This window comes from Amblyomma americanum, chromosome 1, assembly GCF_052857255.1.
Source record: "Amblyomma americanum isolate KBUSLIRL-KWMA chromosome 1, ASM5285725v1, whole genome shotgun sequence".
NCBI lineage: Eukaryota > Metazoa > Arthropoda > Arachnida > Ixodida > Ixodidae > Amblyomma > Amblyomma americanum.
The window spans coordinates 215,025,842-215,051,114 of NC_135497.1; the positions used below are offsets into that span (position 1 = coordinate 215,025,842).

Sequence of the window (25,273 nt, forward strand, 5' to 3'; positions counted from 1 at the left end):
GCGTGAGCAGTAACCAGTGTTGCGGCCCATCATATGAACTCCCGCACAAGCTCCTATTTGGATGCAAAGCGTGCTGGGAGAAAACTCGTCATGGGTGGCTGAATTTGGGAACAGCATCTTTAATCTCAACTTCAATTCAATAAAAAAGACTTTTTGATTCAAGAGGTGCAGACAGGATGGCTACTCCTAAGTTCACTTTTGGTCTGATTTGAGTTCAATATGAAGTCAATAAAGGCAGCCCAGAAGCACCTTCTTCCACATCGCTTTTAAAAATGCCCTGACCCTCTTGTTCCCTGCCATTATCATCATTTATCCAGACATCTCTCTGCCGAGATTCCCAGGTCATTTCATTTTATGAGTGTCTATTCGGTAACGTAATCTAATTGGCAATCGTGCTCTTCCTGAAGAAAAAACTTTAGGGCTTGCACCTTTGCAGCCACTTTGTTTAGGCTCTTTGTCAAGGTATAGGCGACTTGTGGGCCTGGTCGCTTGTACAGCACGGACATCGTCAAGTAGTAGCAGTAAAACACTTCATTTGAGAACAAAATCAGTGCTCAAACTGCCGTGCAACACAGATGCAAGTAGCACATAAAAGTAATCACACAGCGCTGTGTTGTGTCCCTACCTGTGTCCTTCTTCTACGTCCCGTTCGTTGCGGTGTATTCATGGAATATCGAAACCAACTCGCCTAACAACTTACCTTGTCGAGGCACAGGGAGCTACTACAACACACTGTGTGGCATTTCTTGTGTCCATATTTTCCTGATGGGTCTCAAAATGCCATCCATGGCCCAAACATTCGTCGCAATTCTCTTTCAATGGCTTCACTGCAGCATAACAGGCGCTTCAGCATGTTGCTGATAGCCTTTTCAGGGACGCTTTGGTGTGGCCAATCAACACGTCCCACCGGTGGGAAGGCACAACAAAGAAATGAAAACACTATCAAAAATTATATAAATTATATATGAAAACACTATCCCAACAGTTTAAAAAAATTTCACACAAGATGAATTCTGAAGGAGTTGTAGTCACACAAGGGGTGTGTTAACAGATCCATTGAAAATTGCTAGTTTGTCCTCCTTCTTAATAATGGCTTGCACACTTCCTTAGATGTAAGTCACATAACCAGCCTTGTTATAGACTCAAAGGGTCCCAGAAAAGGGTGAGCTTGGCTAGAACATGCTTGCAACATGCATAGTATAGGCCACCGAGCGTTCGTGCCACATACAAAACCTCAAAAGCTAGGCATTCATTTACAGTTTTTAAAAATTAGCGCTTCTATGCCTCGGGGCAACCAGTGGTGTCAGGCTGTCGCCCAAATCTGTGTGCAATGCATCATGCAGTGCTCGTTACGCCAGCAGCAGAGCACTATCATTGGTTCGCTGTGCCAACTCTCTCTGACGTCACGCAGCTACCATGGCCGCGGCTGGAAGCTCCGCCCCCTGGGGGACTCCCGCACGCATCGCTGGCCAGCAGAGGGGCCCAGTGGGTGGGGCCGGTGGAGGAGCGCTGACATTTTAGTGCGCAAAAAATGACAAGAGGAAAGAGAAAGGCGCGAAAGCACAGAAATTCAAATTTTAAATAAAGATAACTCAGATTCCACAAAACGGATAAAAAAAAATTCTTGCTGAAGGATATTTGTGAAGTGGTGTCCTTTAAAATCCTAGGCATTCCGCAACAATATTGAGAGCCCATTTCAGAGCCCCTTTAAGGTGGCAGGTTGTTATATCCACTTCATCATGTTCGGGACATTGCAGAACTCAATGAGTGAAAGTGAAAAGTTTTCTTTTTCATTCAGAGGAAAGAAATTACAGAAATACTTCTGTAACCTTAATCGTTTTTCTGTCTATTTTCACCTATCCAATCACTTCCGCTACCAGGTCTAAATATGACATGTTAGGCCTGCTATCAAAAAAGATCTGATATACTATGCTGGATAAATCTCTATGATGAGCTTTTTTTTTCACAAGCCTCGCAAGCATGCCAATGATCTCATTCCGAGTTGCTATCGGAAGCTAGGAGACTATGGACCTTGACTTTGCATGTGCTCTGATTTAGCATCACTACATGATCGAAAATACTGGTTCATAATTTGAAAGCATTTCAACCACGCTGCCAAATTTGCTCTGTTATGATGAGATGTCATATACTCTTACAAGAAAAAAAGAAGTAATACTCGGTAGCCGGTGAAAAGCTTTTACAATGTGACGTTGTTGGGACTCGGGTAGCATGGTCGGGCCGGAGAAGAGACCAGGAAGATCGCAGACAGAGTTACAAGAAAGACTTATACAACTATTTACACTATGTACATGCGCAGAGAAACTGAGTTTGTCTCAGTAAAAGAGTCTCAGAGAGAGGCAGCTTCTTGGCCTTACTAGACGCCGAGTTTTATAGGGTTTTCAGTCGCTGTCTATTACACGAATTGCAAACAGGTGGCAAGAGGAAGTACTGCTGCTTGTTGATAGGTGAGTAAATCATCCATAACCACAAAATTATCTGGATATCTGGCATCAGTTTGAGTAATGACTCTTCAGAAAGCTGGCACAGCTTTCACTTGGCTTTCACTTCTTGCTTCAACCCTACACACAACAGTTAACCCTTGTTCTGAAAAGCAGCACTTCTTGTTTTTCTGATTTTGTTTGCTTGTTTTGTTCATGGGGTTTGACGTCCTGAAGTGAATGAGGCTATGAGGGACAACGCAATGGAGGGCTCCAGATAATTTCGACCACCTGGGATTCTTTACTTTGCACTGCCATCGCACAGTAAACGGACCTCTAGCATTTCGCCTCCATTGAAATGTGACCACCACATCCAGTATTGAACCCCCGCCGTTCAGGTCAGCAGCCAAGCACAGTAACTACCGAGCCACCATGGTGGCTGTTTTTCTGATTTCATTCGAAAGACTATCTATAAAAGGTATCAGCCAACATGGAACCTCGCATAAATGTCATAAACCTCATCCCTCTTGTGTCCTTGGTAGCATCATGAGTAGAGTCACCCTAAGCCACCATCTCAGCTCCTTTTGGTGCCTCTAATATTTTCAGTTCTGGCTCACCTACAGATTGCGTACCATTATCAGAAGAATCATTTTTTAGCTGGAAAAGAAACTTCAGCCTCAGGGAAGGCTGATGTGTCAACAACTGAATAGATGTTCCAGCATTCCAACCAATTAAGTTTGGAACTTACATGCACAGCACATAAATAGTCTTCTAGGATATGCTACCATCTACACCTTGTTCTAGACCACACCGATTTTTCTCAGGGTGAGCATCACCTCTGGTTCACATCTTTTTACCCTGCACCCTCTTGCACGGAAGGCTTTCAAATGCAGCACTCCAAGACGGGCCATTCTGCCTTACTGAGTGACAGGCATCCTGAGCCCTTTCAACCCTTTCTGAAGCATTCCTACCCATAACACATTGTGCCCACACTGTTCTACACTGCGTTTTTGTCCTATGCGAGCTTCATTCTGATTGCAAATCATGAAAAAGTAAGGGGCAAGCACATTTTCGCTGCGATCTAAAACATTTCAAATTTGCCTCAAGTGCCAAGCGCGGCCTCGCAATCATGGCAATACCCTTGATCTGGAGCTGCACTTCTAGCACTGCACTTGGCATGATTCGAATCCCTATAGTAACACCACAGGTACCAGGTGAGAAAAAGTGAATTTTCCTCAAAAGACGTAAAATTTTTCCGAAGGCAGTGCTCACGTGGGTGAAATGTTCATAACGGAACACACATCCAGTTTAACCTAGATACCTAGCCTGACTTGCTTACAATTGATAGGCACTAAACTGGACAGTGCAAAATGAAATTAGATGAGACTCAAAATGATTACGAAGAAATACTTAACAGGATCACAAGGGAAGGAAGGGATAGCATATACACTACCTGCACCTGTACTCTGCTTTCTCCTACATTCTCTGTTGAGCCTAATGCGCCATATGCAAGCTAGATTGAGGACTAAATAGCCCCTTTCTCTACATAATTAAATATGAACTGCGCTGCTTTATAAGATGAAGAGAAGCTCCCACAATCTTCACACTATTAATGAAGGGTTGAGTTATGACAACGTAATAATTCTGGAGTTGTTCCAAAGACCCTGTTTAACTCCAAGAACACTATGCCTCTGCCAACGGCATGCAGATGCGCGCAAGCATTGCACGATGCATTTGAGGAGAAAACAAACACTTGAGCACAATGGACAGAACATTTGCTTCGAACTGCCTTATGTCATCGGAATTCGTAGGCCTGAAGGTCCTCGAGATCTCTAGTTGGGTGACAGCATTCGTACTAATTGCACTTCAGCTACCCAGGCTCTGGATGATTTGACATATGTGCATTCACAACTTTTTTCTGTGTGTCTCAAATGAGCATAGCTCAGATGAAAACAATCTCAGCATGGTGACCACTGCTTCTTCTACAGGCAAGAGGTCGCTGACACGCTCAGTAGGCAGGTGTCGGTGAAGCTCCTTAGGTGCAAGAGTCCCCTCCTGCTCCCCTTGCTTTCTGCCCTCCTGCAAAAGCAAAAACTGAAAGGAGAGGAAATTCTGTGCTAAGTGCATTCTTGATGATTCTGCATGCACTAGCTACACCACCTATCAAAGGTTCCATGATCACTTTCAGTCACTACCTACCACATTAGCTACCCTAACAGTGATTCTCCCTGTAGTATGAGTGCAGCTACAAAAAAAGCAAATTTTTATTCTATTGTGACTCAATAATTTTGGATAACAAGTCATTAAGCTCCAAATAATGGTTACAATAAAAATTGCTGGCATCAGTGACCGTGATGCTTCAACAAGGACTTTTGTTTTACATGAGATGGCCACTACAATCCTCACTGTTTGCACTCTGAGCAAATAAAGAATTGGTGGCTTATTTAGGAACCATCAGCGCTGCTGTGACCTAAAGCAAATGCACCTCATTCTCTACTGAGGAATCACTACTATTTATAGTATACTACAGTATACATGATCCTCCATGGCGTGCCTGGAAGCACCATTAACCTTTTCCAACATCGTCATAGTCCAAAAAAACCTCATAATTCTGTATCAGCTGCCTTCCGACTCCTTCCCAGTTCACCTTTGCACGTGCATAATGTTTAATGGGATTTGACTATCTTGCACTTTCTTACATGATATTATTGCGCAACTGCAGTTCCATGCTCATGTATGCATTCACTTTGAAAAAAACAATTTTGTCCAAGAATCACCATCATTATCATGACACTGACTACGCCCACTGCAGGGAAAAGGCCTCTCCCATGTCTCTTCAATTAATCCTGTCCTTATCAGCTTCGCCCATTGTATGCCCGCAAACGTTTTATCTCATCTGCCCACCTAACTTTCTCCCGTCCCATGCTATGCTTGCCTTCTTTTGGAATCCACACCGTTACGCTTAAGGACCAGCGGTTATCTTGGCTCCGCATTACACGCCCTACCCAAGCCAATTTCTTCCGCTTGATTTCGACTAGGATGTCATTAACCCGAGTTTGTTCCCTCACCTACACATCCTGCTTCAGGTCTCTTAACGTTACACCTATACACTTTTCCATAGCTCACAGCGTTGTCCTTAAATTGAGCTGAACCCGTTTCGTTACCCTTCACGTTTCTGCCCCGTAGGTGAGAACCAATAAGATACAGCTGTTGTATACTTTTCTCTTCAGGGATATTGGTAACCTGCCATTCATGATTCGAGAGAACCTGCCACGTGCACTCCACCCCATTCTTATTCTAGTTATTTCCATCTCATGATCCCGATCAGCAGTCACTACCTGCCCTAAGTAGACATATTCCTTTACCACTTCCAGCACCTCGCTACCAACTGTGAACTGCTATACCCTTGCTAGACTGTTGAACATTACTTTAGTTTTCTGCATGCTAATTCTTAGACCCGCCGTTCTGCTCTGCCTGTCTAACTGATTGATCATGCTTTGCAGTTCATCTCCTGAGTGACTGCGCAAGGCAATGTTATCAGCGAATCGCAGATTATTGAGGTATTCTCCATTAACTCTTATCCCGAACTGTTCCCAATTCAGGCCTCGGAATGCTTCCTGTACACAGGCGGTGAATAGCACTGGCCAGATCATTTGTGCAACCCTTCCTTATTGGAATTTTATTGCAGACTTTATAGACGACTATGGTAGCTGTGCAGTTGCTATAGACATCTTCCAGTATTTTCACATAAGGCTCTTCTACACCCTGATTCCGCAATGCCTGCATGACTGTTAAGGTTTCCACTGAGTTAAATGGTTTCTCGTGATCAATAAAGGCTATGTATAGGGGTTGGTTCTATTCTGCGCATTTCTCTATCACCTGATTGATAGCGTAAAATGATCTATTGTGGTATATCATTACGAAAGCCTGCCTGATCATTTGGTTGATTGAAATCTAAGGTTGCCTTGACTGTATTAATGATTACCTTAATAAATACCTTGTAGGCAACGGCCAGTTTTTAATGTCCTTGGCGTCTCATTTCTTACGAATTAAGAGAATGCTAACGTTCTTCCAAGCTTCTGGTATGGTTGAGGTCATAAGGCATTGCGTATACAGGGTGGCTAGTTTTCTAGCACATACTCCCTTTCATCCTTCAACAGACCTGCTGTTACTTGATCCTCACCAGCTGCTTTTTCTCTTTGCATTGCTGCTAAGGCTTTCTTTATTTCCTCTTTTGTTACTGACAGGATAACACACTGCTGTTTGCTACTGCCTCTCTCATTAACGTCTTGATTACATTGGCCACTGTAAAGATCTATGTAGAACTTCAGCTACTTTAACTATCTTATCCATATTACTAGTTTCCTTTTCGTCGCTTTTAGGCATCCGTTCTTTATTACATGCTCAATTTTCTTCATATTAAACTTCCTTATGTCGGCTACACCCCCCCCCCCCCTTGCGATTATTTATTAACTTCGATAGCTCTGCTAGTTCTATTTTGTCTCTAGGGCTAGACGCCCTCATGCTTTGGTGTTTCTTAATCAGGTCTTTCGTCTCCTGAGATAGCTTGCCTGTCGAACCATCCTACCACCTACTTCTAAGGCAGACTCTGTAATGATAGAAGTGAGATTATCATTCATTGTTTGAACATTAAGTCGTATTCCTTAGTTAAAGCTGAACATCTATTCTGCAGTGAAATCCTGAATTCCTCTACTTGCCCTCTCACTGCTAACTCATTAATGGGCTTCCGCTTCACTAGTTTCTTCCATTCTCTCTTCAAATCTAGGCTAATTCGAGACCTTACCATTTTGTGATCGCTACACAGCACCTTTCCAATGACCTCCAGATCGTGCACAATGCCAGGGTGAGCGCATAAAATGAAGTCTATTTCATTTTTAGCCTCACCATTGGGGCTCTTCCAGGTCCACTTACTGTTCTCTTGTTTGTGGAAGAAGGTATTCATGACCTGTAAATTATTTCTATCTGCGAACTCCACTAATAACTCTCCCCTGCTTTTCCTGGAACCTATCCCATAGTCGCCTACCACCTGGTCGCCAGCCTACTTCTTTCCCAATTTCGAGTTAGTCTCCCATCAGTACAGTCTTCTGTGACTGTACTTTGTTCATTGCCGATTCCACGAATCCAAGAATCAGAGGTTAAGAATTCATTAGCAATGAGGATAAGATCAGCCCAAGCATGCAACATTAGCTTGCAGTGGCTGTACTGGTGAAGGTCCTGGTTCAACCCAGTACAGCTTTGCGTCAGTGGCAACACCGATGCTTCGCGAAACAACAGGCAAATTCTTTCCAGCTGAGCCTTTTGTCCAGCTTGCCTATCCAGAATTTATCCAGTTCTATTTCCAAGCCTATGGCACCGAAGTCAGGTGACAACAAATTGGCTTTGCAGCACATGCAGTCTTGATGATGGGCTTGCTCTGCACACTCAAGGCAGCATCAGAGATTTTGTTGTGCAGAAATTCTTACATTACATGTTATGATCAGCAAGCTCAATGTAAACTTTTTCAGGGAGCCCTCAGTTACAATAAAATATCCCTGGTTTTAAATATGAGGTCAGCTGCCTCATGAATTAGTTCAAGATAACCTCACTGCACTTTAATAATTGGTTTGCCACATGTTTGAAGATTGGCTTGCCTGCTTTCTCTGCAATAATCTAGCCTGTGGTATGCATGAAGAGAAAATCCTGCCGTATTTCTTGGCTAAACCTGATCTCTAACTGTTGAAAGCAATCCTGCTGGCATGTGCTGCTGGAGAAGCTGTTATGATAGAAAACTATACCACTCAAGGCAAGCTTTCATTGCTGTATCCCTTTCAAGTAAGCTGTGTTTGATGTTGCACTGATGAACATAACAGGTCTCCTTGATTTCGCTGCACTTTGCGCGCTAGTTCACAGAAGTGCCACGCCAGTGCAGTGACAATTCTTGGAGCATAAGGGTAGCCTGACAGCAGCACTCTCGATGCAGCGGCCAAACTGAGCACAAAAGTGCAGAAGTGTTCGTCTGCTGCAGCCATGTGTTAGTATTTGTTGCATGGTTTGTCATGTGTGCAGGATTGTGCTAGTAGTGCTGGACACTGCGCATTTTTTTTCGAAGTGGCGCATCTCTTGGTAGCAGCCATAAAACTTGTCAATTCCGACAGTGACGAAAAGTTTGACTCCACCCTTTTTGTTGTATTGTGCAAAGTGGCACAGGTCGACTGTCATCAAGTTTGGAGTGGTAGCAAAGAAAAGAGGTACAATGAAATTTCAAAAGAGTATTCGGACTCACTTGAGACCTTTGTGTGCGTTGTTCAGGCTGCCACTGTTATACCCAAAAAGCGTCTGCGGTTGTCCGCCAATGTCAGCAGAATAGTTGGCTGATAACTTGGAGCTTCAACTTATTCGAACAACACAACTCGTGTTCACTGTCGGCGTATGGTGGCGGCGGAGTGACTGTCAGAAGCTGACTGGCAGGCAAAGATGTGGGCTGACTAAGAGGCGGAGGCGTGGGCTGAGTGGCAATCTCAAAGCCAGTAGCTACTGTAAGCAGAGGTGCAGCTGATGCTGCCATGTGCTGAATGCTGATACGGAGCCACCTAGGCAAAAAGGCACGAGTGGCAGCAAGTCATCACCAACGTTGCAGTCACTCATGTATTAAAGAACATCACCTTCCGTCTCTTTCATAAACGCACCGTTGTGCAGCATGCGGCCACCATGGTCGTCTCGCATGGGAAATGCAGCCTTTTCAATGCCATTAACAAGAATGGCCACAGAGCCATCTGCTACTTGTCTGCTATGGAGCGTGCCAAGCACCTCGCACTACTTGCATGACTTGCACGAGAAGACAACTCGCGGGGAGGTTAGTGCAGAAGGACTTGTGCAGCACTGCGTCAAATTGAATGCTGAAGTGCAGGTGGCACTAGCTGCCCTGACAAATCGAGTGCGAGAGTGCAACACAGCCTGAACTGATGCAAAAAGTGCAGCCATATCGAGGAGGCCTAATATACACACCTGGTGCCGTCATACCACAGCCTGCCATTTTTGTGACTAGTACAAGGAATATGTTGATAAAGCCTTACAGAAGGAAGGATTTCAGGAGGAAAAAGCTTTGAGCTTAATCATCAAAAGGTATGTGGCCTAAGGAAGTTGCAGTCTCATCGATGCAGCCATTACATCCCAAAATTAACAAATTCGGTCAGTATGGCAAGCCTGCAACTTAGAACAGTGCCTCTGTGACATCGGCTAAAGCTGTTGGTGGTGGCTGCACATTGCCAGCTGTCTGTTTTGATGTCAGTTTAAAAATATTGCACAGGACTCAGATCAGGGAATACCGCACCTAAACAGAAAACACAACACCGTCGCTGAGTGCTGTGAGTTAAGTAACTAACAAATTGGCCTTCGTGAGAAAATATATGGATAAGAATTATCACCACAGGCATCTTAATTTGAGTTACAGCATACTGACGATTTTAAGGACATAGAGGGAGCACCTCCATTGGCCCAATATGGTGGCATTATAAAGGCCAGTATGAAAGAGGAGTGGTAGGCAGTCAATGTGTGCTTAGAAGAGAATTTATAATCAATGACATCGATGATGAAGAATCTTGTAAAACAGGTGAATGACAAAACTAAAAGCACTGCTGCTGATGCTGCGGTGTGCCAACAGATCAAGGCTTTGCGAGAGTTGTGTGTTCTTCCTCAGAACAGCAGGTGACGGTGTATGCAACTTCCCAAGGGGAGTCGTTGTGGAGACACCGTATCTGTGAAGGGAAGTTGAACTACTGACACTGCGGTCGCCACCTTCTCAGCAGGTGTGAGAAGGCTGTCTGTCCTCACTGGAGACGTTGCGTTAGGGTGTGCTTGTGCCCAGTAGCAGCGCATCGAGGCTTTGCACACATCTGAACTGCGTTGGCCGAAAGGTACCACCTTTAACAGGCTGTGAGGTCATTCGAAACTGGCCTTGGCCAGAAGGGGGCACAGCATGGTTTGCAGAGCTTCTCCCAAGCGTACTCCCCGAAGAATGCCGAAAGCCAGGTGCCGGGACCGGGGATACTTGTACCCATATTTACCGGTGGGTGCCCGGCGGTGGGTTTCGAACCAACCACCTCCCGTATCCCAGCTGAGCATCCAAACCACTACGTCATGGCTGCAGTATATTTACCACTACAGACAGACATGATTCATATCACCACACACACACGGTGTGACAAGACCCAATATCACAGAGACAGTCATGCAGAAAACTATTCGCGCTATAAATGTGCCCGTTGTGGGCTCTGCAGTGTTTCTTACCAAACAATGCCTAATATTTGCACATGTCCTTCTAGTCCAAGCAAATAATCTTTTTGAAAATTAAGCTGGGTGCCAGATGTAGGACCTATGCTGTCATCATCCTGCAAGTATTCCACTACAGCATGGAAACTTCCTGTTCCCATGCTCCTTATGTATTGCTGGCTGAAAAAATTATGCAATGATACCCAGCGTGTGAACCTCCATGTAACAGCACTCCTAAGGCACACCTTTACAGCAAAGCTTTGACAACAGTGTCTGAATGTGCGGGTGGACAACCCAGGCAACAGGGCAAATGACACGGATTTGAAGAAACACTTGGCACTACTAATCTGGCTTTTTTTGTATTCTTCCCAGCAAAAATAATTAACGTTCAGCACTCTAACACCTGTGAGAGACAAAAATGCTACCCTGTTAGATATCATATTTATGAACAATCCATAAATGGCAGGGTGCACCGAGGGACTATTTATTAAATCAGGTATTTCCCTTTTTCTTATGTTCACAATTAGTTTTTCTCGTACACTGTCATAGCCATGCGTAGCATTTCTGCACCTCTGCTAGACTTGCTCCTTTTGTACGTGCACTATGATAATGTTCCTTCTACAACAGAGCAACCATTTGAAACTCAGAACTGGGTTGAAGCAAGATGTCACTAGCATAGGTGGCACTTCACATAATGATGCCAATAGTATGTCAATTCAGTGCCTGAGCTCCAGGCCTTCATTGCTCCTAACTTCTGCCGAGGTGAACCTATGTTTTGGGTAACAAGCGTTAAAATAGGTTTCAAATAATCAACAAATAACTAAAAACAGTGGTCTATAATGGTTTCAGAATGCCTCTCAGTTTCCAGATGGAGCCTTGAAGTTTTCACTGTAGCAAGTTACATTATCTAAATATGCCTTTTTGGGTAGGAATCGGCTCTAAACTTAACTTTATGACATCTGCCTGGGATGTAAAAACCAGGTGAAACAGGGCCTTACATAAAAATAAAAATCCCTAAACATACAGGAAATAACAGGTATTATTTATTTATTTCAGTACCCTCAGGGACCAAAGGCATTAGAGGGGAGTTGGGTACAATAGACAAAAAAAGAAAAGAAAACAGCAGTCACCAATAATACAAAATGTGAACAAAAATATGGCTCAAGCAAATCAGTAGATTACAGCAATGCAATGAAGCAAATTAACAGCTATTAGCACAAAATTACAAAATACAAAAAAAAACATAAGCAATTTTTCAAATAGGCAGGAAAAAAACTGTTGCTCAAATATACTGTCATGCACTTAAGCAGCAGAATTTGTGGAATGAAAAAAAGAAAAACTTTGAACCACCGCATCAACTGAAAAAGAATAAAAAATGGCAGTGTGCAAGACTTCCATGTACTATATTAAAATCAGGGTAGTTAAAGCAGATTTAAACGCAGAACGGCCACATATTTCGATGACCGATCGGGAAGGTGATTCCATTGTGCCGATGTGCTGAGAATGAATGAGTTGTAGAAGTGATTTGTTTGGCATGAAGGAATACCAGTTTTATGATGATGATCGATCCAAGCTGAAACGTAGCAAGGTGGCGTTATGAATTTTCTCTTAAGGATGGGGCTATCATAGTAAACCTTATGAAATAGACAAAGGTGGAATATATTTGTACGTTGAGACAGTAGTGGCAGTGATAAGCTTGATTTCATGGCAGTGACAGTACAGTTACTGTGATAATTCGAGAGATTGAACCGGGCCGCATGGTTCTGTACAGATTCGATTTGGTAGATTAGTGTCTCTTGATAGGTGTCCCAGATGGATGCAGCATATTCCAGTTCAGTACGAACCAAAGACTTGTAGCGAAGCAATTTTGCGGAGCTAGAAGAATAAAGTTACGGTTTATGTAGCCCAGCATGCGGTTAGCGTTGTTGCTTACATGATCTATATGCACTTTCCAAGAAAGATTATGGGAAATAAATACACTTATATATTTATAAAAGGTGCAGACTCAAGGCTACTATTATTAAGATGATATGAACATAATGTGGTGTTATGACGAGAAACATGCATATACTTGCATTTTTTGATGTTTAGTTCTATGTTCCATTTCTTAGTCCATTCAAAAGCACGATTAATATTCGATTGAAGAGTTACATCAGTCACTGTTAGTTTCACGGTATATGACGCAGTCATCTGCAAAAAGATCTATTGTTGAACATAGGCTGTCAGTTAAGTCATTGATGTATATATAAGAAAAAGCAGAGGCCCTATAACAAAGCCTTGTGGCACTCCAGATCCAACTGGAGAAGTGAAGGAGGAAGCGTTATTAGCGGTGACAAATTGTGAACGATTAGTAAGAAACGAATGCAGGCACCTAAGAATGTTAGGGTAAATGTTAAGTTTACTTAGTTTAAAAAAAAAGCAGTTCATGAGAGACCTTGTCAAACGCCTTTGAAAAATCGAGGAATACGCAGTCGACAACGGAACTCCTGTCAAGGAATGAATTTAGGTATATTTCGATATATTTCGGTATGGAGGAAAGTATTATTTGTGCGCTTATGACGCGATGTCAAACTTTTCAGACGTCGAGAAGTTGCCCGATCTCAGTGTGTGTACTGTCATCGGAAGACTTAATGCAATGTTTTCAAGATATGGCTTACCATCAGAAGTTTGCACTGATAACGGACCGCAATTTTCTTCCCACGAGTTTGAACTTTTTTCGAAACTGTGTGACTTTAAGCACGTGACATCTAGCCCACAATTTTCGCGCTCCAATGGCCTTGCGGAAAAGGGTGTACAGGTGATCAAAAGGATTCTTAAAAAGACAAGCGAAGGAAATGAGGATTTTTGGCTTGGCATATTAAATTACAAAACAAGTACTTTGGAAGACAGCCGGTCGCCTGGAGAGCTGCTTCAAGGAACGAGCTTTCGTACACCCTTGCCGGGCTTCCACCCGCAGCCGATCATCCCGGTCAGCAAGCACAAGCAGCCACGACACTACTACCGGAACCTACCACCCCTTGAAGAAGGTGATGTCGTGCGCATAAGAGGGTCCTCATGGGCAAGAAAAGGTCAAGTTATCGCACCGGCCGGACCGCGGTCCTACCTAGTTCCAAGCCGATGACAGCGTTCTGCGGCGCTACCGGCAGCACTTGCTCACGACCAGGGAGTGATTAGCTTCAAGCTTATCGGATGACACCAACTCCGCTGAGAACCAACCAACTGAAACCCAGCAGGTCCCATTATCGCCACAGGACCCTGCAGCCACTGGTGCGACGGCACAGCCTCCACTGCCGAGGCGGTCCACGCGACCCACAAGGCCACCCATGTGGTTAGCCTACGACATGAACTTTCAACAAATTAACAATGGCAAATAACGAACATTAAAAGGGGGGGTATGTATCATATCAGGTGTTATCAACAGCCCGTCGAGTGCAACGTGCTCCCTTCCCCTCTCCCTTGTTACCTCCTACCTTCTCTCCCCACGGCCCTATAAATGAACGGACTGCAATAAACCAGATTCATTGTTTCCTGAATTCGTGCTGTTCGTCGTCTCGATACAGCAATAAGTGGTCTGCATTTTTCCGATGCGAACCCACCGAGCCTGTGTGTTCTGTCGATCAAAATTTCAGAGAACGGAGCTGCCAAGCAGGATGAAAGAACACTGACCAGTTTTTCTCCTGACTGGGCCCATGACTCTGATTGTGCGTCAGGTATGCCATAGAATAGAACGTTGTCACATCGCTGCCTGTTTTCAAGCTCAGAAAGGCGTGCCCGCAGTTGAGCGTTTTCACTTGAAAGTTGGTGAACTAACTGCTGAAAAGCCTGTATTTTCCTCTTGAATACGTCAACGGTAACCGTTCTGCACTCAATATCCGTTAGTTGTTTGTTCATTTCGATCAAATTTTCTTCCAATTTCAGCTGGGACTTTTTGAATTCATGAACAGACTTTATAAAAGTGGTTTGGTCCAGTTGCATTTTCGCAGTTCGCGTGCTCACAGTTTCTACCATTTCAAACATATCTTCCAACTGTTTAGACTGGATGTTAGAAAAATAGCCCTGTGTCTGGTACCTTGTGTTAGGCCCAGGGTTGAGCTCGACGTCCCCGGACAATGCTAGCAGTTGGTTTGCAATATCCAAACATTCACTCAACACACAAAGCAAGGCTCTCGGGCGTGGGAACAGCAACAGGCACACGTCAATCGATTTTTTAGCGTACAGGAAAGTAACAGGACTAACCTGGACGAAGAAGCAGGTCGGATTAGCTAGCTGCATCCTGGTGCTGTTCTCATGTCCACTAAGGGCGCCGGGGTCCGGCCAGCTCTTCATATAGACAGCATAACATGTCGCTGTTGATTCGGACCTTTCATGTGATGGAGGGACGACGATGAAAAGGTGCCTGTCTTGCGGCCATGCGGAATAAAACGTGTCGTTGAAGTGGCAGGGCGGCTTGCTGATATCAAGGGTAGCTGACGACCGTGGCGCGACGCTGAAGACAGCCCATGCCGTAACCTGGACGAAGAAGCAGAGCGGGTTAGATACCCGCATCCTGGTGCTGTTCTCAAGCCCAGACTTAAGCACACTTAAGCAGACTTAAGAAAGACTTAAGCACACTTGAGATCAATTCGAAGTATATGCATTCCAGACCTTCAAGGGCGGCTTTATACACAAAAAGAAACTGGCACGAGCACAGGCATATAAGAATAAAGGTGCTGCTGGCCATTACAAATTATATCTCAAGAAAGGAGTCGGGCCAGGTCTCAGACATTAGGTTTTCAATATAGCTTTGGTTATAGCGTCTCCTGTCACACTTTTTAAACTCTTTGCAAACTGATAGAGGTCATTCAAAAGTTTAGTTCTGATAACTATGTAACAATGCATAATATAAATTAGGTTACTTTTTAATCTGAGCGTAAACCTCAAGTATTTGCACAAGCCTAGCAGGAACTATTTAAATCTTACAAAGGCTCACTTCCAGATAGTCAAAAACAAAGAATCCATCAGGGGCGTGTCAGTTTGAATGAGTGATAATTTGTTAACACTGTTTATCACAATAGTGCCCACTCCTGAAACAAAGTTTGTAATGGACGCAATGTAGGGGAAGCAGTTCACGTTATTAGATCCACTCGAGAACAAAATCTTGTAAAGGCCAAAGTCCTCAAAAGATTGCAGAAAGTTATGAAGCACTATATTTTTTAACTTTTACATAACACTGCAGATCATGGCCAATTGTCTGCAGCTGCATCAATTGGCTACTTCATAGCGCCTGCAATGGTTTTGAGCCCATTGCAGAGGTCGTGTATTTATGGTGGAAACAACAGATTTAAAAGGTTTTTCTGAGCTGTTGCAAAACATTTTTGTGACAGGAAAGTATTGACAAATGTAACTTCGCGATCGCATGGCTCAGTGACCATGGCTGACTTCAGGCAAAATGAATATCCAAACTAACAGCAGCCAGTTATTCCTTCTACACCATCAGTATCATCAGGAGATAAAACAATACTGCAGGAAAACAGAGCTCTAACAATGCTCTCAAATTCAGTTAAAATGATTCTTCACTCTGCTATGACTAGACCTATACCTTTACTAGGGAAATAATGCCTAAACCTACTTTAATTTTAATTTCAATGCCTTGTTAGGAAATAAAACTGAGAGGCAGCTGCTGTTTTCTGCAAGCTCAGAAAATAAACTACAGCAAATCAGATATCACATTTAATTCCCACAGGATCAAAAGTTGGCAGGGTGCTGTCAAGCTAAATTCATAGTTTTTATTCGAAAATATTATTTGAGATTTGTGCTGTTCTACTAAAGAGAGCAGAAAGAATACTGAGTTCAAAGGAAGACTGGTGTGGCAAGAAACATGCAAGTTCCGATATGCAGTGTCATATTTGTGTGATTTACAGGATCTTTTTCTAACGGCAAAGCATATACTCATCAGATGACAAAGTTTGTTAACAGATGTTTGAGACAACATTCAGCTTACTGACAGAGTAATGTGAATTCCCTCAATGGATGGCAGGGCTGGTCAGGTAAGTGTTCGATAGTGCTTGAAAGAGCTATAGGAGAGAAATGGAAAGCCAAAGCATGAAAGTTAACCAGGATGAGGTTACAGTTTGCTATATTGCATTCATGAAAAAAAAAAGAAGACGAAAAAAGGAAAAGGTAGAGAGATGGATGAAGAAAGCATGAAACACATAAAGGCAGGTGCAAAAAGTGTGCAGCGGTGTCACAACCTCTTATGTTGTGCGAGCATGATGACCTCCAGATGCAGAGCGGTGCCTAGAAAGACTCCAAGGTTGACAATCATTGGGCCTACTGTCCCAGGATTTACTCAAGATGGCTCAGTGCACAGCACAGCGCTCGTCTTTCACTGGGCACACACAAGAATACTATTTATAAACTGGGGATCAGATCACCTGTGAGGCAATGGAAGCTTTTTTTAATCTGTTAGAAAGGTGGCACATGTTAAGAAAACTGCCCAACTCTGAATTGGTAGCAAAGAATTTTTAGTTTTGCTCAACTCGTAATGATCACATGGTGAACTTCGCTTGTTAGCTCTCAAATGTATCCATCTTGTTGGCTGCAGTCAGAAATCTCCTTGGCTAGGACAAGTTTTTGTGCCTATGTTCTTGCATTCTTTTAATTTATTGTTGTAGCATCCATGTTCTGCACACAATGAAGTGTTTCAGCCTTAATGAAATCTTTTATTTTTTTACCTGTGATAAGTACAGGGTTCTTTTCCTCTTTGTGTTTGCCTCACGCCACCTGCCTCCAGAAAGATACCATTTGAATTTTCCTTGCCAACTTGCTATTTTAACATGCATTAATTGGTAGTTTAGGTTAAAATATGAAAGAAATGCTGCAAAGATGAACCGAAATGAAAAGAAAATCTTGGCAATGAGAGAAGTGCAGTTTACAATCTAGGCTGTACAACTGAGTACCATACATAACCTGCTTTGTCAATGCAAGTTAGCCACGTTCATGTCATAGGTGTCTTGCAACTGAAATATGCACAGGCGGTACTCACACGTGTACACCTCAATATGGATGCGACAGTGATACCATGCAATGGATACATAGAGAAAGTGTAGCTGCTGTTTCCAAAACTATGTTGCACTGCTCACACACATACTGGCCTTAATCCTCTTAGTGCTTTATCCTCTAGTGGTGGTGTGAGCCAAAAAGTCTGGAGAAAATTTTGATACTCACTGTACACTTGTAAGATGCAGTGGGTGATGGAAGTTGGTTCCACATGTGGCGCCAACTATGTAGCCGAATTAGGAACAGCATGTCAGAAGTACCACAAACAAATCTATCGTCCGTCAGAGCCACTCAGTGGCTTGCCATGAGCAGAATTTCCAAGAGCTGCACAAAATGTGGTAAGATGTAATCAACATGAGATTTGGAGAGAAACTCAACATTGGAGAGCACATTAAAAAAATAATCTCAAAAACTGCAACAACTCTGACATAGTAGTGAAGACCTGAGAGAGATGGCAGCCACGAAGATTCATCAAGCTTTGACAATTGTGCCAAGGCAAAACTTCTGCCTCATCAAATCCTACCTGAAGTTTTCTGAAGCTCTGGCAGCATGCCCTTCTGATTTCGCAATGGCGCTTTATTATTTCACTAACGTAATGATTGATGAGGGCTTTGCGAACCATTCCAGGGCGGTTCTCTATTTGCAACCTTTTAAACCCTTCTAGCATGACACAATACGCTCAAATAGAAGAACACCAAGGTTAGGAATTTTATTTCCTCTAAGCTGTGAAATTATCACGTTTGAGGAAAAGAAAAATAATGTTGCTCTAAACATGATAATGTAGGGCGCATAATTCTTCATTTCAACTTCCTTGAAACGGGAACAGCTAAGATCAGTGCTTAGTCATGCCACGCCATGTCAGTGAGAAGCGTTCTACTGCTTGTCCAAATTTATCAAAAATTGTCAGCGATTGCATGCATGCTGATGGTACGCCTCAGGAAGGCTCATGCATTCTTAATTCATGTCACAGTTACAAAGCAGCAAAAACAGTACTGCAGGAAAACAGAGCTCCAACAATGGTCTCAAATTCAGTTCAAATGATTCTTCACTTTGCTATGGCTAGATCTATGCCTCTACTACAGAAATAATGTTTTGTATGTTTTGTTAAACTGCTTAGTTTGTATCCCCACCCTGCTAAATTCCCAACTCCAGGATTACAGTATGAATAAATAATAATGCCTAAAGCTGCTTTATTTTTTCAAATTCACAAATAAAGCAATGAAAACAGATAAGCAGTGCAGATGCTGGAAGTATTTTGACAGTGTCATTAAGAATGCTTCAATACATCTCTCGTACGGCTTTCAAAAATATTGGCAAAGCTGTACTGGGTTAAAAAATGCTCGTATACTGTGTGGTACACCTTTAAAAGCCTATGAAAAAGTTAAAACATCTTGAATGAAGAAGCGCGTGTCACAGGGTCCAACAATCATGAACATCACGGCTGAAAATCCCTGCAATACACATTCTGAGAAGCCGAAAAATTGAAACAGATAACTGAGTATTCCTAGTCACCAATGGCAGTATACATCAAAATGACTCAGCAGTGCACAATAAAGCCACATCGACCATTCAGTTACTTCTGAAATGCTACCGCAGATGCTAACTTGCCGTATATTTATGCTGTGATCGCTGCAATGTGGGAAGGCCATAATATAAGTATTTTTGTCCCATTTTACAGAGCAGGTAAAAAAAAGATATACCCACCAGAGTAGTGACTATCATTCAGTACCATGTCACCTGCATGTAGCCACATGAAGCACCATGGTTAGGCGATTCTAAATTCATGGTCCCTGTAAAACAGCAGCGAAAAGAAAACTGCAAAAATTCATTTACTGAAACACGCCCACGCACAAGAGAAGGAGTGGGCCATGTTGTGATTGCTCCCTTAATCCAAACTGCGCCTAATGTGATCTGAAAACCACAACATTTGTTGGGCATCTGACTAATGTTCAAACTGCCATGCACTCCACACAGTTCGTTCAGAAAGCCATGAAACTGCTTCAAAAAGGAGCATGTGATAAAAGGTGATCTCGACTAAGGCATGGCATAATTAGCACAACCAGAACACACACAGCTAGCTAACAGAATGCAAAAAGGTGAATCTAATTCTGCGCATACTATTTGGACAAAAGGAATACTGAGTGGGCACTGGTGAACCATGTGATGCAAGATTGATACTAAAAATGCAGTTGTCTTTGCAAGAAAACAATGTTGGAGACTCCTAGAAGCTTCTGCAAAGCTGGTTTATCACATATAACCTGCCAGCATACTACTCCAAATGTGGCCTTTAATTCAGAAGACATTATTGATGGTAGACTAATAAAGAGTTCTATGCTGTCATGCTACATGCATACCAAAGATGCCACCTACAGGACTGGCAAAACATAGTCTTTGTTCAGGTTCGATAGCTAGGTGCCAGGGTAAAATCCTCTGCAGTTGCTAACAATTTTAAGGAAAAGTTTGAACCTCAGATATGCAATGCAAAGCAAAAAAAACTATGCTGTATGAGCTGCAAGTTCTGATGTATGTAAGTGGCATCAACTATTATAACAGTTAGATTCAAGCATGATGAAAGCCCAATATCGATTGTACCAGGAACCATACATCGGTTAATCACAAATGACCATAATTACCCTCTACAGCGATCATGGAGTATACATATGATATATATGTGCTACGCCATTGCCAATTTGCACAGAAGGTCATGTGTGGCGAGCTTAAGCCACACTTTTAGACAAATAAGCTTTCGTAATAAGCAGCGCACGATTGCAATCGTTTATTTCCCAGCCTACTCGCTGCCAACTCGCACCAACATTTACAGCTCGTCAACCTGTCGAGCCACCACAGTGCTTCTCTGCATTTCAATTCACTTTTCAACATGGCTGCGTGCGGTTGCGTGCATATACCAGTTACCAGCATTTCGCGCTGTTCCGCTGCGGCGCTTCCGGTGTTGCACACAGCAGCGTCGTCGTCGGACTCTCCCGACGTCGGAATGAAGTCGAACGCCGAAGCTGAGCAGCTCGCAGTCGACGGGAAACTCCGGGCTTAGCACATGTATGTATGTAGTACGTATGTACCCTCTCGAGGGAGATGCTTGGCTCTGGAGAGTCCGGTTCAAATGTCTGGTACCCCATGTCAGTTCACAGTACACTCCCTTCCCGCTTTGTCAAATCCTTCAAGCCTTTTGCTCAGCGCGGGGCAGTCTCTGATAAGTCGCGCTGAACGTCAGCCTATCTGCTCCGTCTTCGGGACTTCGCTGCTACTTGAGCAGGTCGAAAACAGAGGAACGCGTGTGACATATTCCTAGTCTCTGTTTGAGCATGCGCTAGGTGGCCTCCGGGTCCTGGCAGCATTCTCGAGTAAGACGCAAAAAGTCACCGACCAAGACAGAAACAATACCGCTGGCAGGAATTGTCGAAGGAAAGACACGATCGGTGCAAAATGCACTCGTCATGACATTAACGTAGTGAGCTCGCCGGTTACTTCTCTCATCACGTTTGATCTGTCGGACTCAAATGATGGAAGGCATGTAGAAACGATCATAATATGAAAAAATGACGCCTATGGTGAACACTTTCAGTTCGAATGGCGCCAGTCCGCAATGAACCACGGATCGCCATGGATTATGTTGTCTTGCATCGGCTAACGCTGATGACGGTGATGGCGGCTGGGCTGCCATGAGCACGAAGGAGAAACGGTGTGTAGAAGCCACGGGAAATTGCGCTAAAATACAGGACAAGAGCAAACTGCTACTGATCTATTCAGAGGCTGTACCCCTAAATATAGAGAGTCGGCGCACGTGCGTAAGGTACGCTCATGACAGGACGATACACGTGCGCACTCATCATAGCCTAAAAGACACTATTTAGAAATGCTACTTTCTTTTGTACAGGCCCACTGACGCATCATTGAAAGAGTTGTTATCGTTCTTTATGAAAATGCTTCCAAAATTTCACGTGCGATGGCACTACTGCCCCTGCCAGGAATCTATCTCCTGAAGGCGTGGAAGGCATTTGCAATTTCTACAGTGATTAGGCAAGTTTGTACTACCCTCTTTATCTCCATATGAACGTTCATGCTCCCCTGCGCGACCATTGATGCAGCACCCTGTTAAGGTGGCTAGAATGGAGAGGTGTGAAAAGCGGCCGGGGAAGCATGGCCCCGCAGCGTGCCCATGCCGTGTAGCGGCGCTGAGGGCAGAGGCGCAGTAAGGCGCGCAGCCGAAATGAGCGCATCGCGTAGGCTAAATTTTTACCACTGAGGCGAGGATGAGCCCGGTTCGCTTATCGCGCGCTTTCTGCGAGTGTCAAAGAATGAATCTTTACCATAAAATAATGTTTCCTCAACTCGCATCATTATTCCCATGAAATGTGCTGCTTCTCAAGCCCAGTTTGCAATGCATAGCTGGACTGAAGCGCGTTTTGTGCGTGCACATTTCGACACGCTGCCCAGCATGCGAGGGACGCTGCAGTGGAAGGTTTCGGAATAATTTCAACCCCCTGGGTTTCTTAAACATGCACTGACTCTCTGCATTGCGCCGCCATCGAAACGCAGCCACTACGGCGAGAAGAGCAGGTTGTAACGCGTGCCACAGGACCTCAAAACTGCAGTCGTATTGGCTGAAGGCGCCCCAAAGCACAAACCATTTTTTGTCGCAGCCTGCGAACCTGTAGCATGTATGCCATTTTGACGCTCATGTAAGCAGGGACCCCGGAACCGGAGGAGGGGGGGGGGGGGGCAAGAGGGCACCCCCCCCCCCCCCCCAACATTCTTCCAGAGGGGGCCGTGCCTCCGTCTCCGTTACTGGCATTTGGATCAGACTGCTGACAATTGCAACACTTCAGTTCTAGGACTCTTTTATGCAAAGCACAGTGGGGCTCATCTACTTGGCTTCGTATACCCAGTTGTAAAGCATTTCGTACATATTGACTTTACCTGCAGGACACGGATTTGGCCTCCACATGGTGTCCTCAGGAGTGTCTATTTGGGTTTTTGCGGACAGTGTTTCTGTGATTTCTATTCAAGTGTCGCTACGGTGGAGCAATTGCCGGCAGCAACTGCAAGGCTAATCCCACCGGTAGTTTACAACCACTCAACTCAACTCAAAGCGCACAGGTCAACACACACAAGAGCAGAGGAAGACACGGACTGGCGCTAACTTACATCTGATTTATTTTCAGCCACAGCAGAAAATATATAAAAGGGGGGAAGACATGCGCAGTACACACAAGATAAAAAGAACACAAGATGACAAGGCAACCAAATGATCACATCAAACCACACATTCAAGAAACCCGGTTTCTGCTTTGTAGAGTTTAACCGACGTATCACTGACACATTTGTCGCCCAATTTCCTGGTATGAAAGGCTTCTAGTAACTTGCAGCAAGACTTTCATTTGAGCTAGTTGGTTGTAGCTTGACATGGTTTACGCAAAAAGCGTACAGGCGCTAAAAGACGAAGACAAGCACACTCAAGACAGGACAGGCGCCAATTTCCAACTAAGTTTATTCATGGAAAAAACCGCTTAATAAACACACCAGCAGGCAAAGATAGAAGCACAACAAAAAAAAAAAAAACTCGCAGTGACAGAGCATAGGAACACGTGCCAAAAGGATCAAGCAATGATTAGAACTATGGTAATGACCCACTGAGAAACCTAATCTCTTCTTCTGAGAGCGAGATAGATGGCTTGCTTATGCAGATATTAGCCGTCTGCTTGATGTAATAAGCTTCTATGATTTCACGCTCTAATTTGTCTTTAGACCTTGCGATGAATTTGGTGTTTTCTTCACACTTTTAGAATTTTACCTTTCATCGACTGCCGTTTTTTTCAACCATCAGTTTTATGTTCAGCGCGATGTTGTTTGTATTGGGTCGTCACTTGCGCCTATATTGAGTGACATTTATTTATTGTGTGTTGACAAACGTGTCAGTGACCGGCTTTTATTGACCTCTAACGTTGTTAGGGTATTCAGATATGTGGATGACTACCTAATTGCGCTAACCGATCACGTAGGTTCAAAACCAAGCGCCATTTATGAAAACATTGTCACCAATTTTCAGTAGTGAATCCAATGGGCTTCTTTCCACTCAAGAACTTCCCCGCGATAATAGCCTACAGTTTCTTGACCTGAGACTTGTGTTTAGGCAGGGCAGACATATTTGTTGGTCCTACAACCCCAGATCGTGCAAAGAGCTACTCCCTTTCGGTAGTGCACATTCCAAGCTAATCAAGCGAGGAATCGTTGCAACATGCCTGAATGCAGCCTTGGAAAAATCTTGCCAGCATGAGATGGCACTGAGCTTTGATGCGCAAACTGAACGCATTCACCAAGCCGGCTACCCAAAACACCTCATCACGAGTATTAGTGAGAAACTTGTAAAAAAGCGCAAGGTGGCGTCAAGGGGTGAACAGGCTCAGAAAGACAAGGACAAAGAAAAGAAACCGACGGTGGTGATTCCCTATATTCATCGGCTTTCGCACAATCTAAAGAAAGTAGCCAGCAGGTATAAGGTCAATGTGGTTCTATCTGCTCCTTGCAAGCTGTCGCGCGTGTGCACTTTGAACAAAGCAATAATGGTTAGGCAGTGCAAAACTAATCACCAAATCCGCGCCACTGCTTGCACTACTGACGTTGTGTATGCTGTGCCTCTTGGCTGCGGTCTGGAATATATTGGCAGACAGGTCAATGCTACAATGAAAGAGTGAGGCAGCACAAGATTGCGATAAAAAATGGTTATGGGAGCCAGATGGCCACTCACTGCAAAAGCTGCAAGTGTCGTCCAGGTTTTGAAAACACCAAATTCATCGCAAGGTCTAAAGACAAATTAGAGCGTGAAATCATAGAAGCTTATTACATCAAGCAGAGGAGTCATATCTGCATAAGCAAGCCATCTGTCTCGCTCTAAGAAGAGATTAGGTTTCTCAGTGGGTCATTACTATAGTTCTAATCATTGCTTGATCCTTTTGGCACGTGTTCCTATGCTCTGTCACTGCGCGTGTTTTTTTGTTGTGCTTCTATCTTTGCCTGCTGGTGTGGTTATTAAGCGCTGTTTTCCATGAATAAACTTAGTTGGAAGTTGGTGCCTGTCCTATCTTGAGTGTGCTTGTCTTCGTCGTTTAGTGCCTGTACGCTTTTTGCGTAAACAATGTCATTCTAGTAACTCGCGCGCGGTTTTATCTCGACCTTTACCTAGAATCTTTATAGCGCTCAGTCGTGGTTCACACCCTGTGCAGTTGGCGCAATGAATAGCCAAATTCGTTCCACCTCCCCTAATAGCCCTCAAATGATCCCCCGCGCGATCATTAATGCAACGCCCCATCTGGCCTATGTAAGCCATCCCACATGTCAACAGGATCTCATACACGACTTCGGTGGAGCAGTTTACAAACTGCTTGGCATGCTTTTTTCTGCATCCGCTCGGATTACCATCTCGCGAAATGCGTGAGCACAGCTGGGCGAGCTTCTTCGGAGCAGAGAATACCACTCGCACACCATGTCGGTTCGTCACTTTCTTCATGTGGTGG

At 43.9% G+C, this 25,273-nt stretch overlaps 1 long non-coding RNA gene across 1 annotated transcript; it reads right to left on the reverse strand.

Annotated features, from left to right (window-relative positions):
- Window positions 1-4,029: 4,029 nt before the first annotated feature.
- Window positions 4,030-21,330, reverse strand: LOC144095074 (uncharacterized). The gene is made up of 5 exons (XR_013306697.1): window positions 20,658-21,330; window positions 19,449-19,534; window positions 17,913-18,068; window positions 14,943-15,215; window positions 4,030-4,532 (listed from the first exon to the last, which is right to left on the reverse strand). It is a non-coding gene; the product is annotated as an uncharacterized LOC144095074 (long non-coding RNA).
- Between the last annotated feature and the right edge of the window lie 3,943 nt (window positions 21,331-25,273).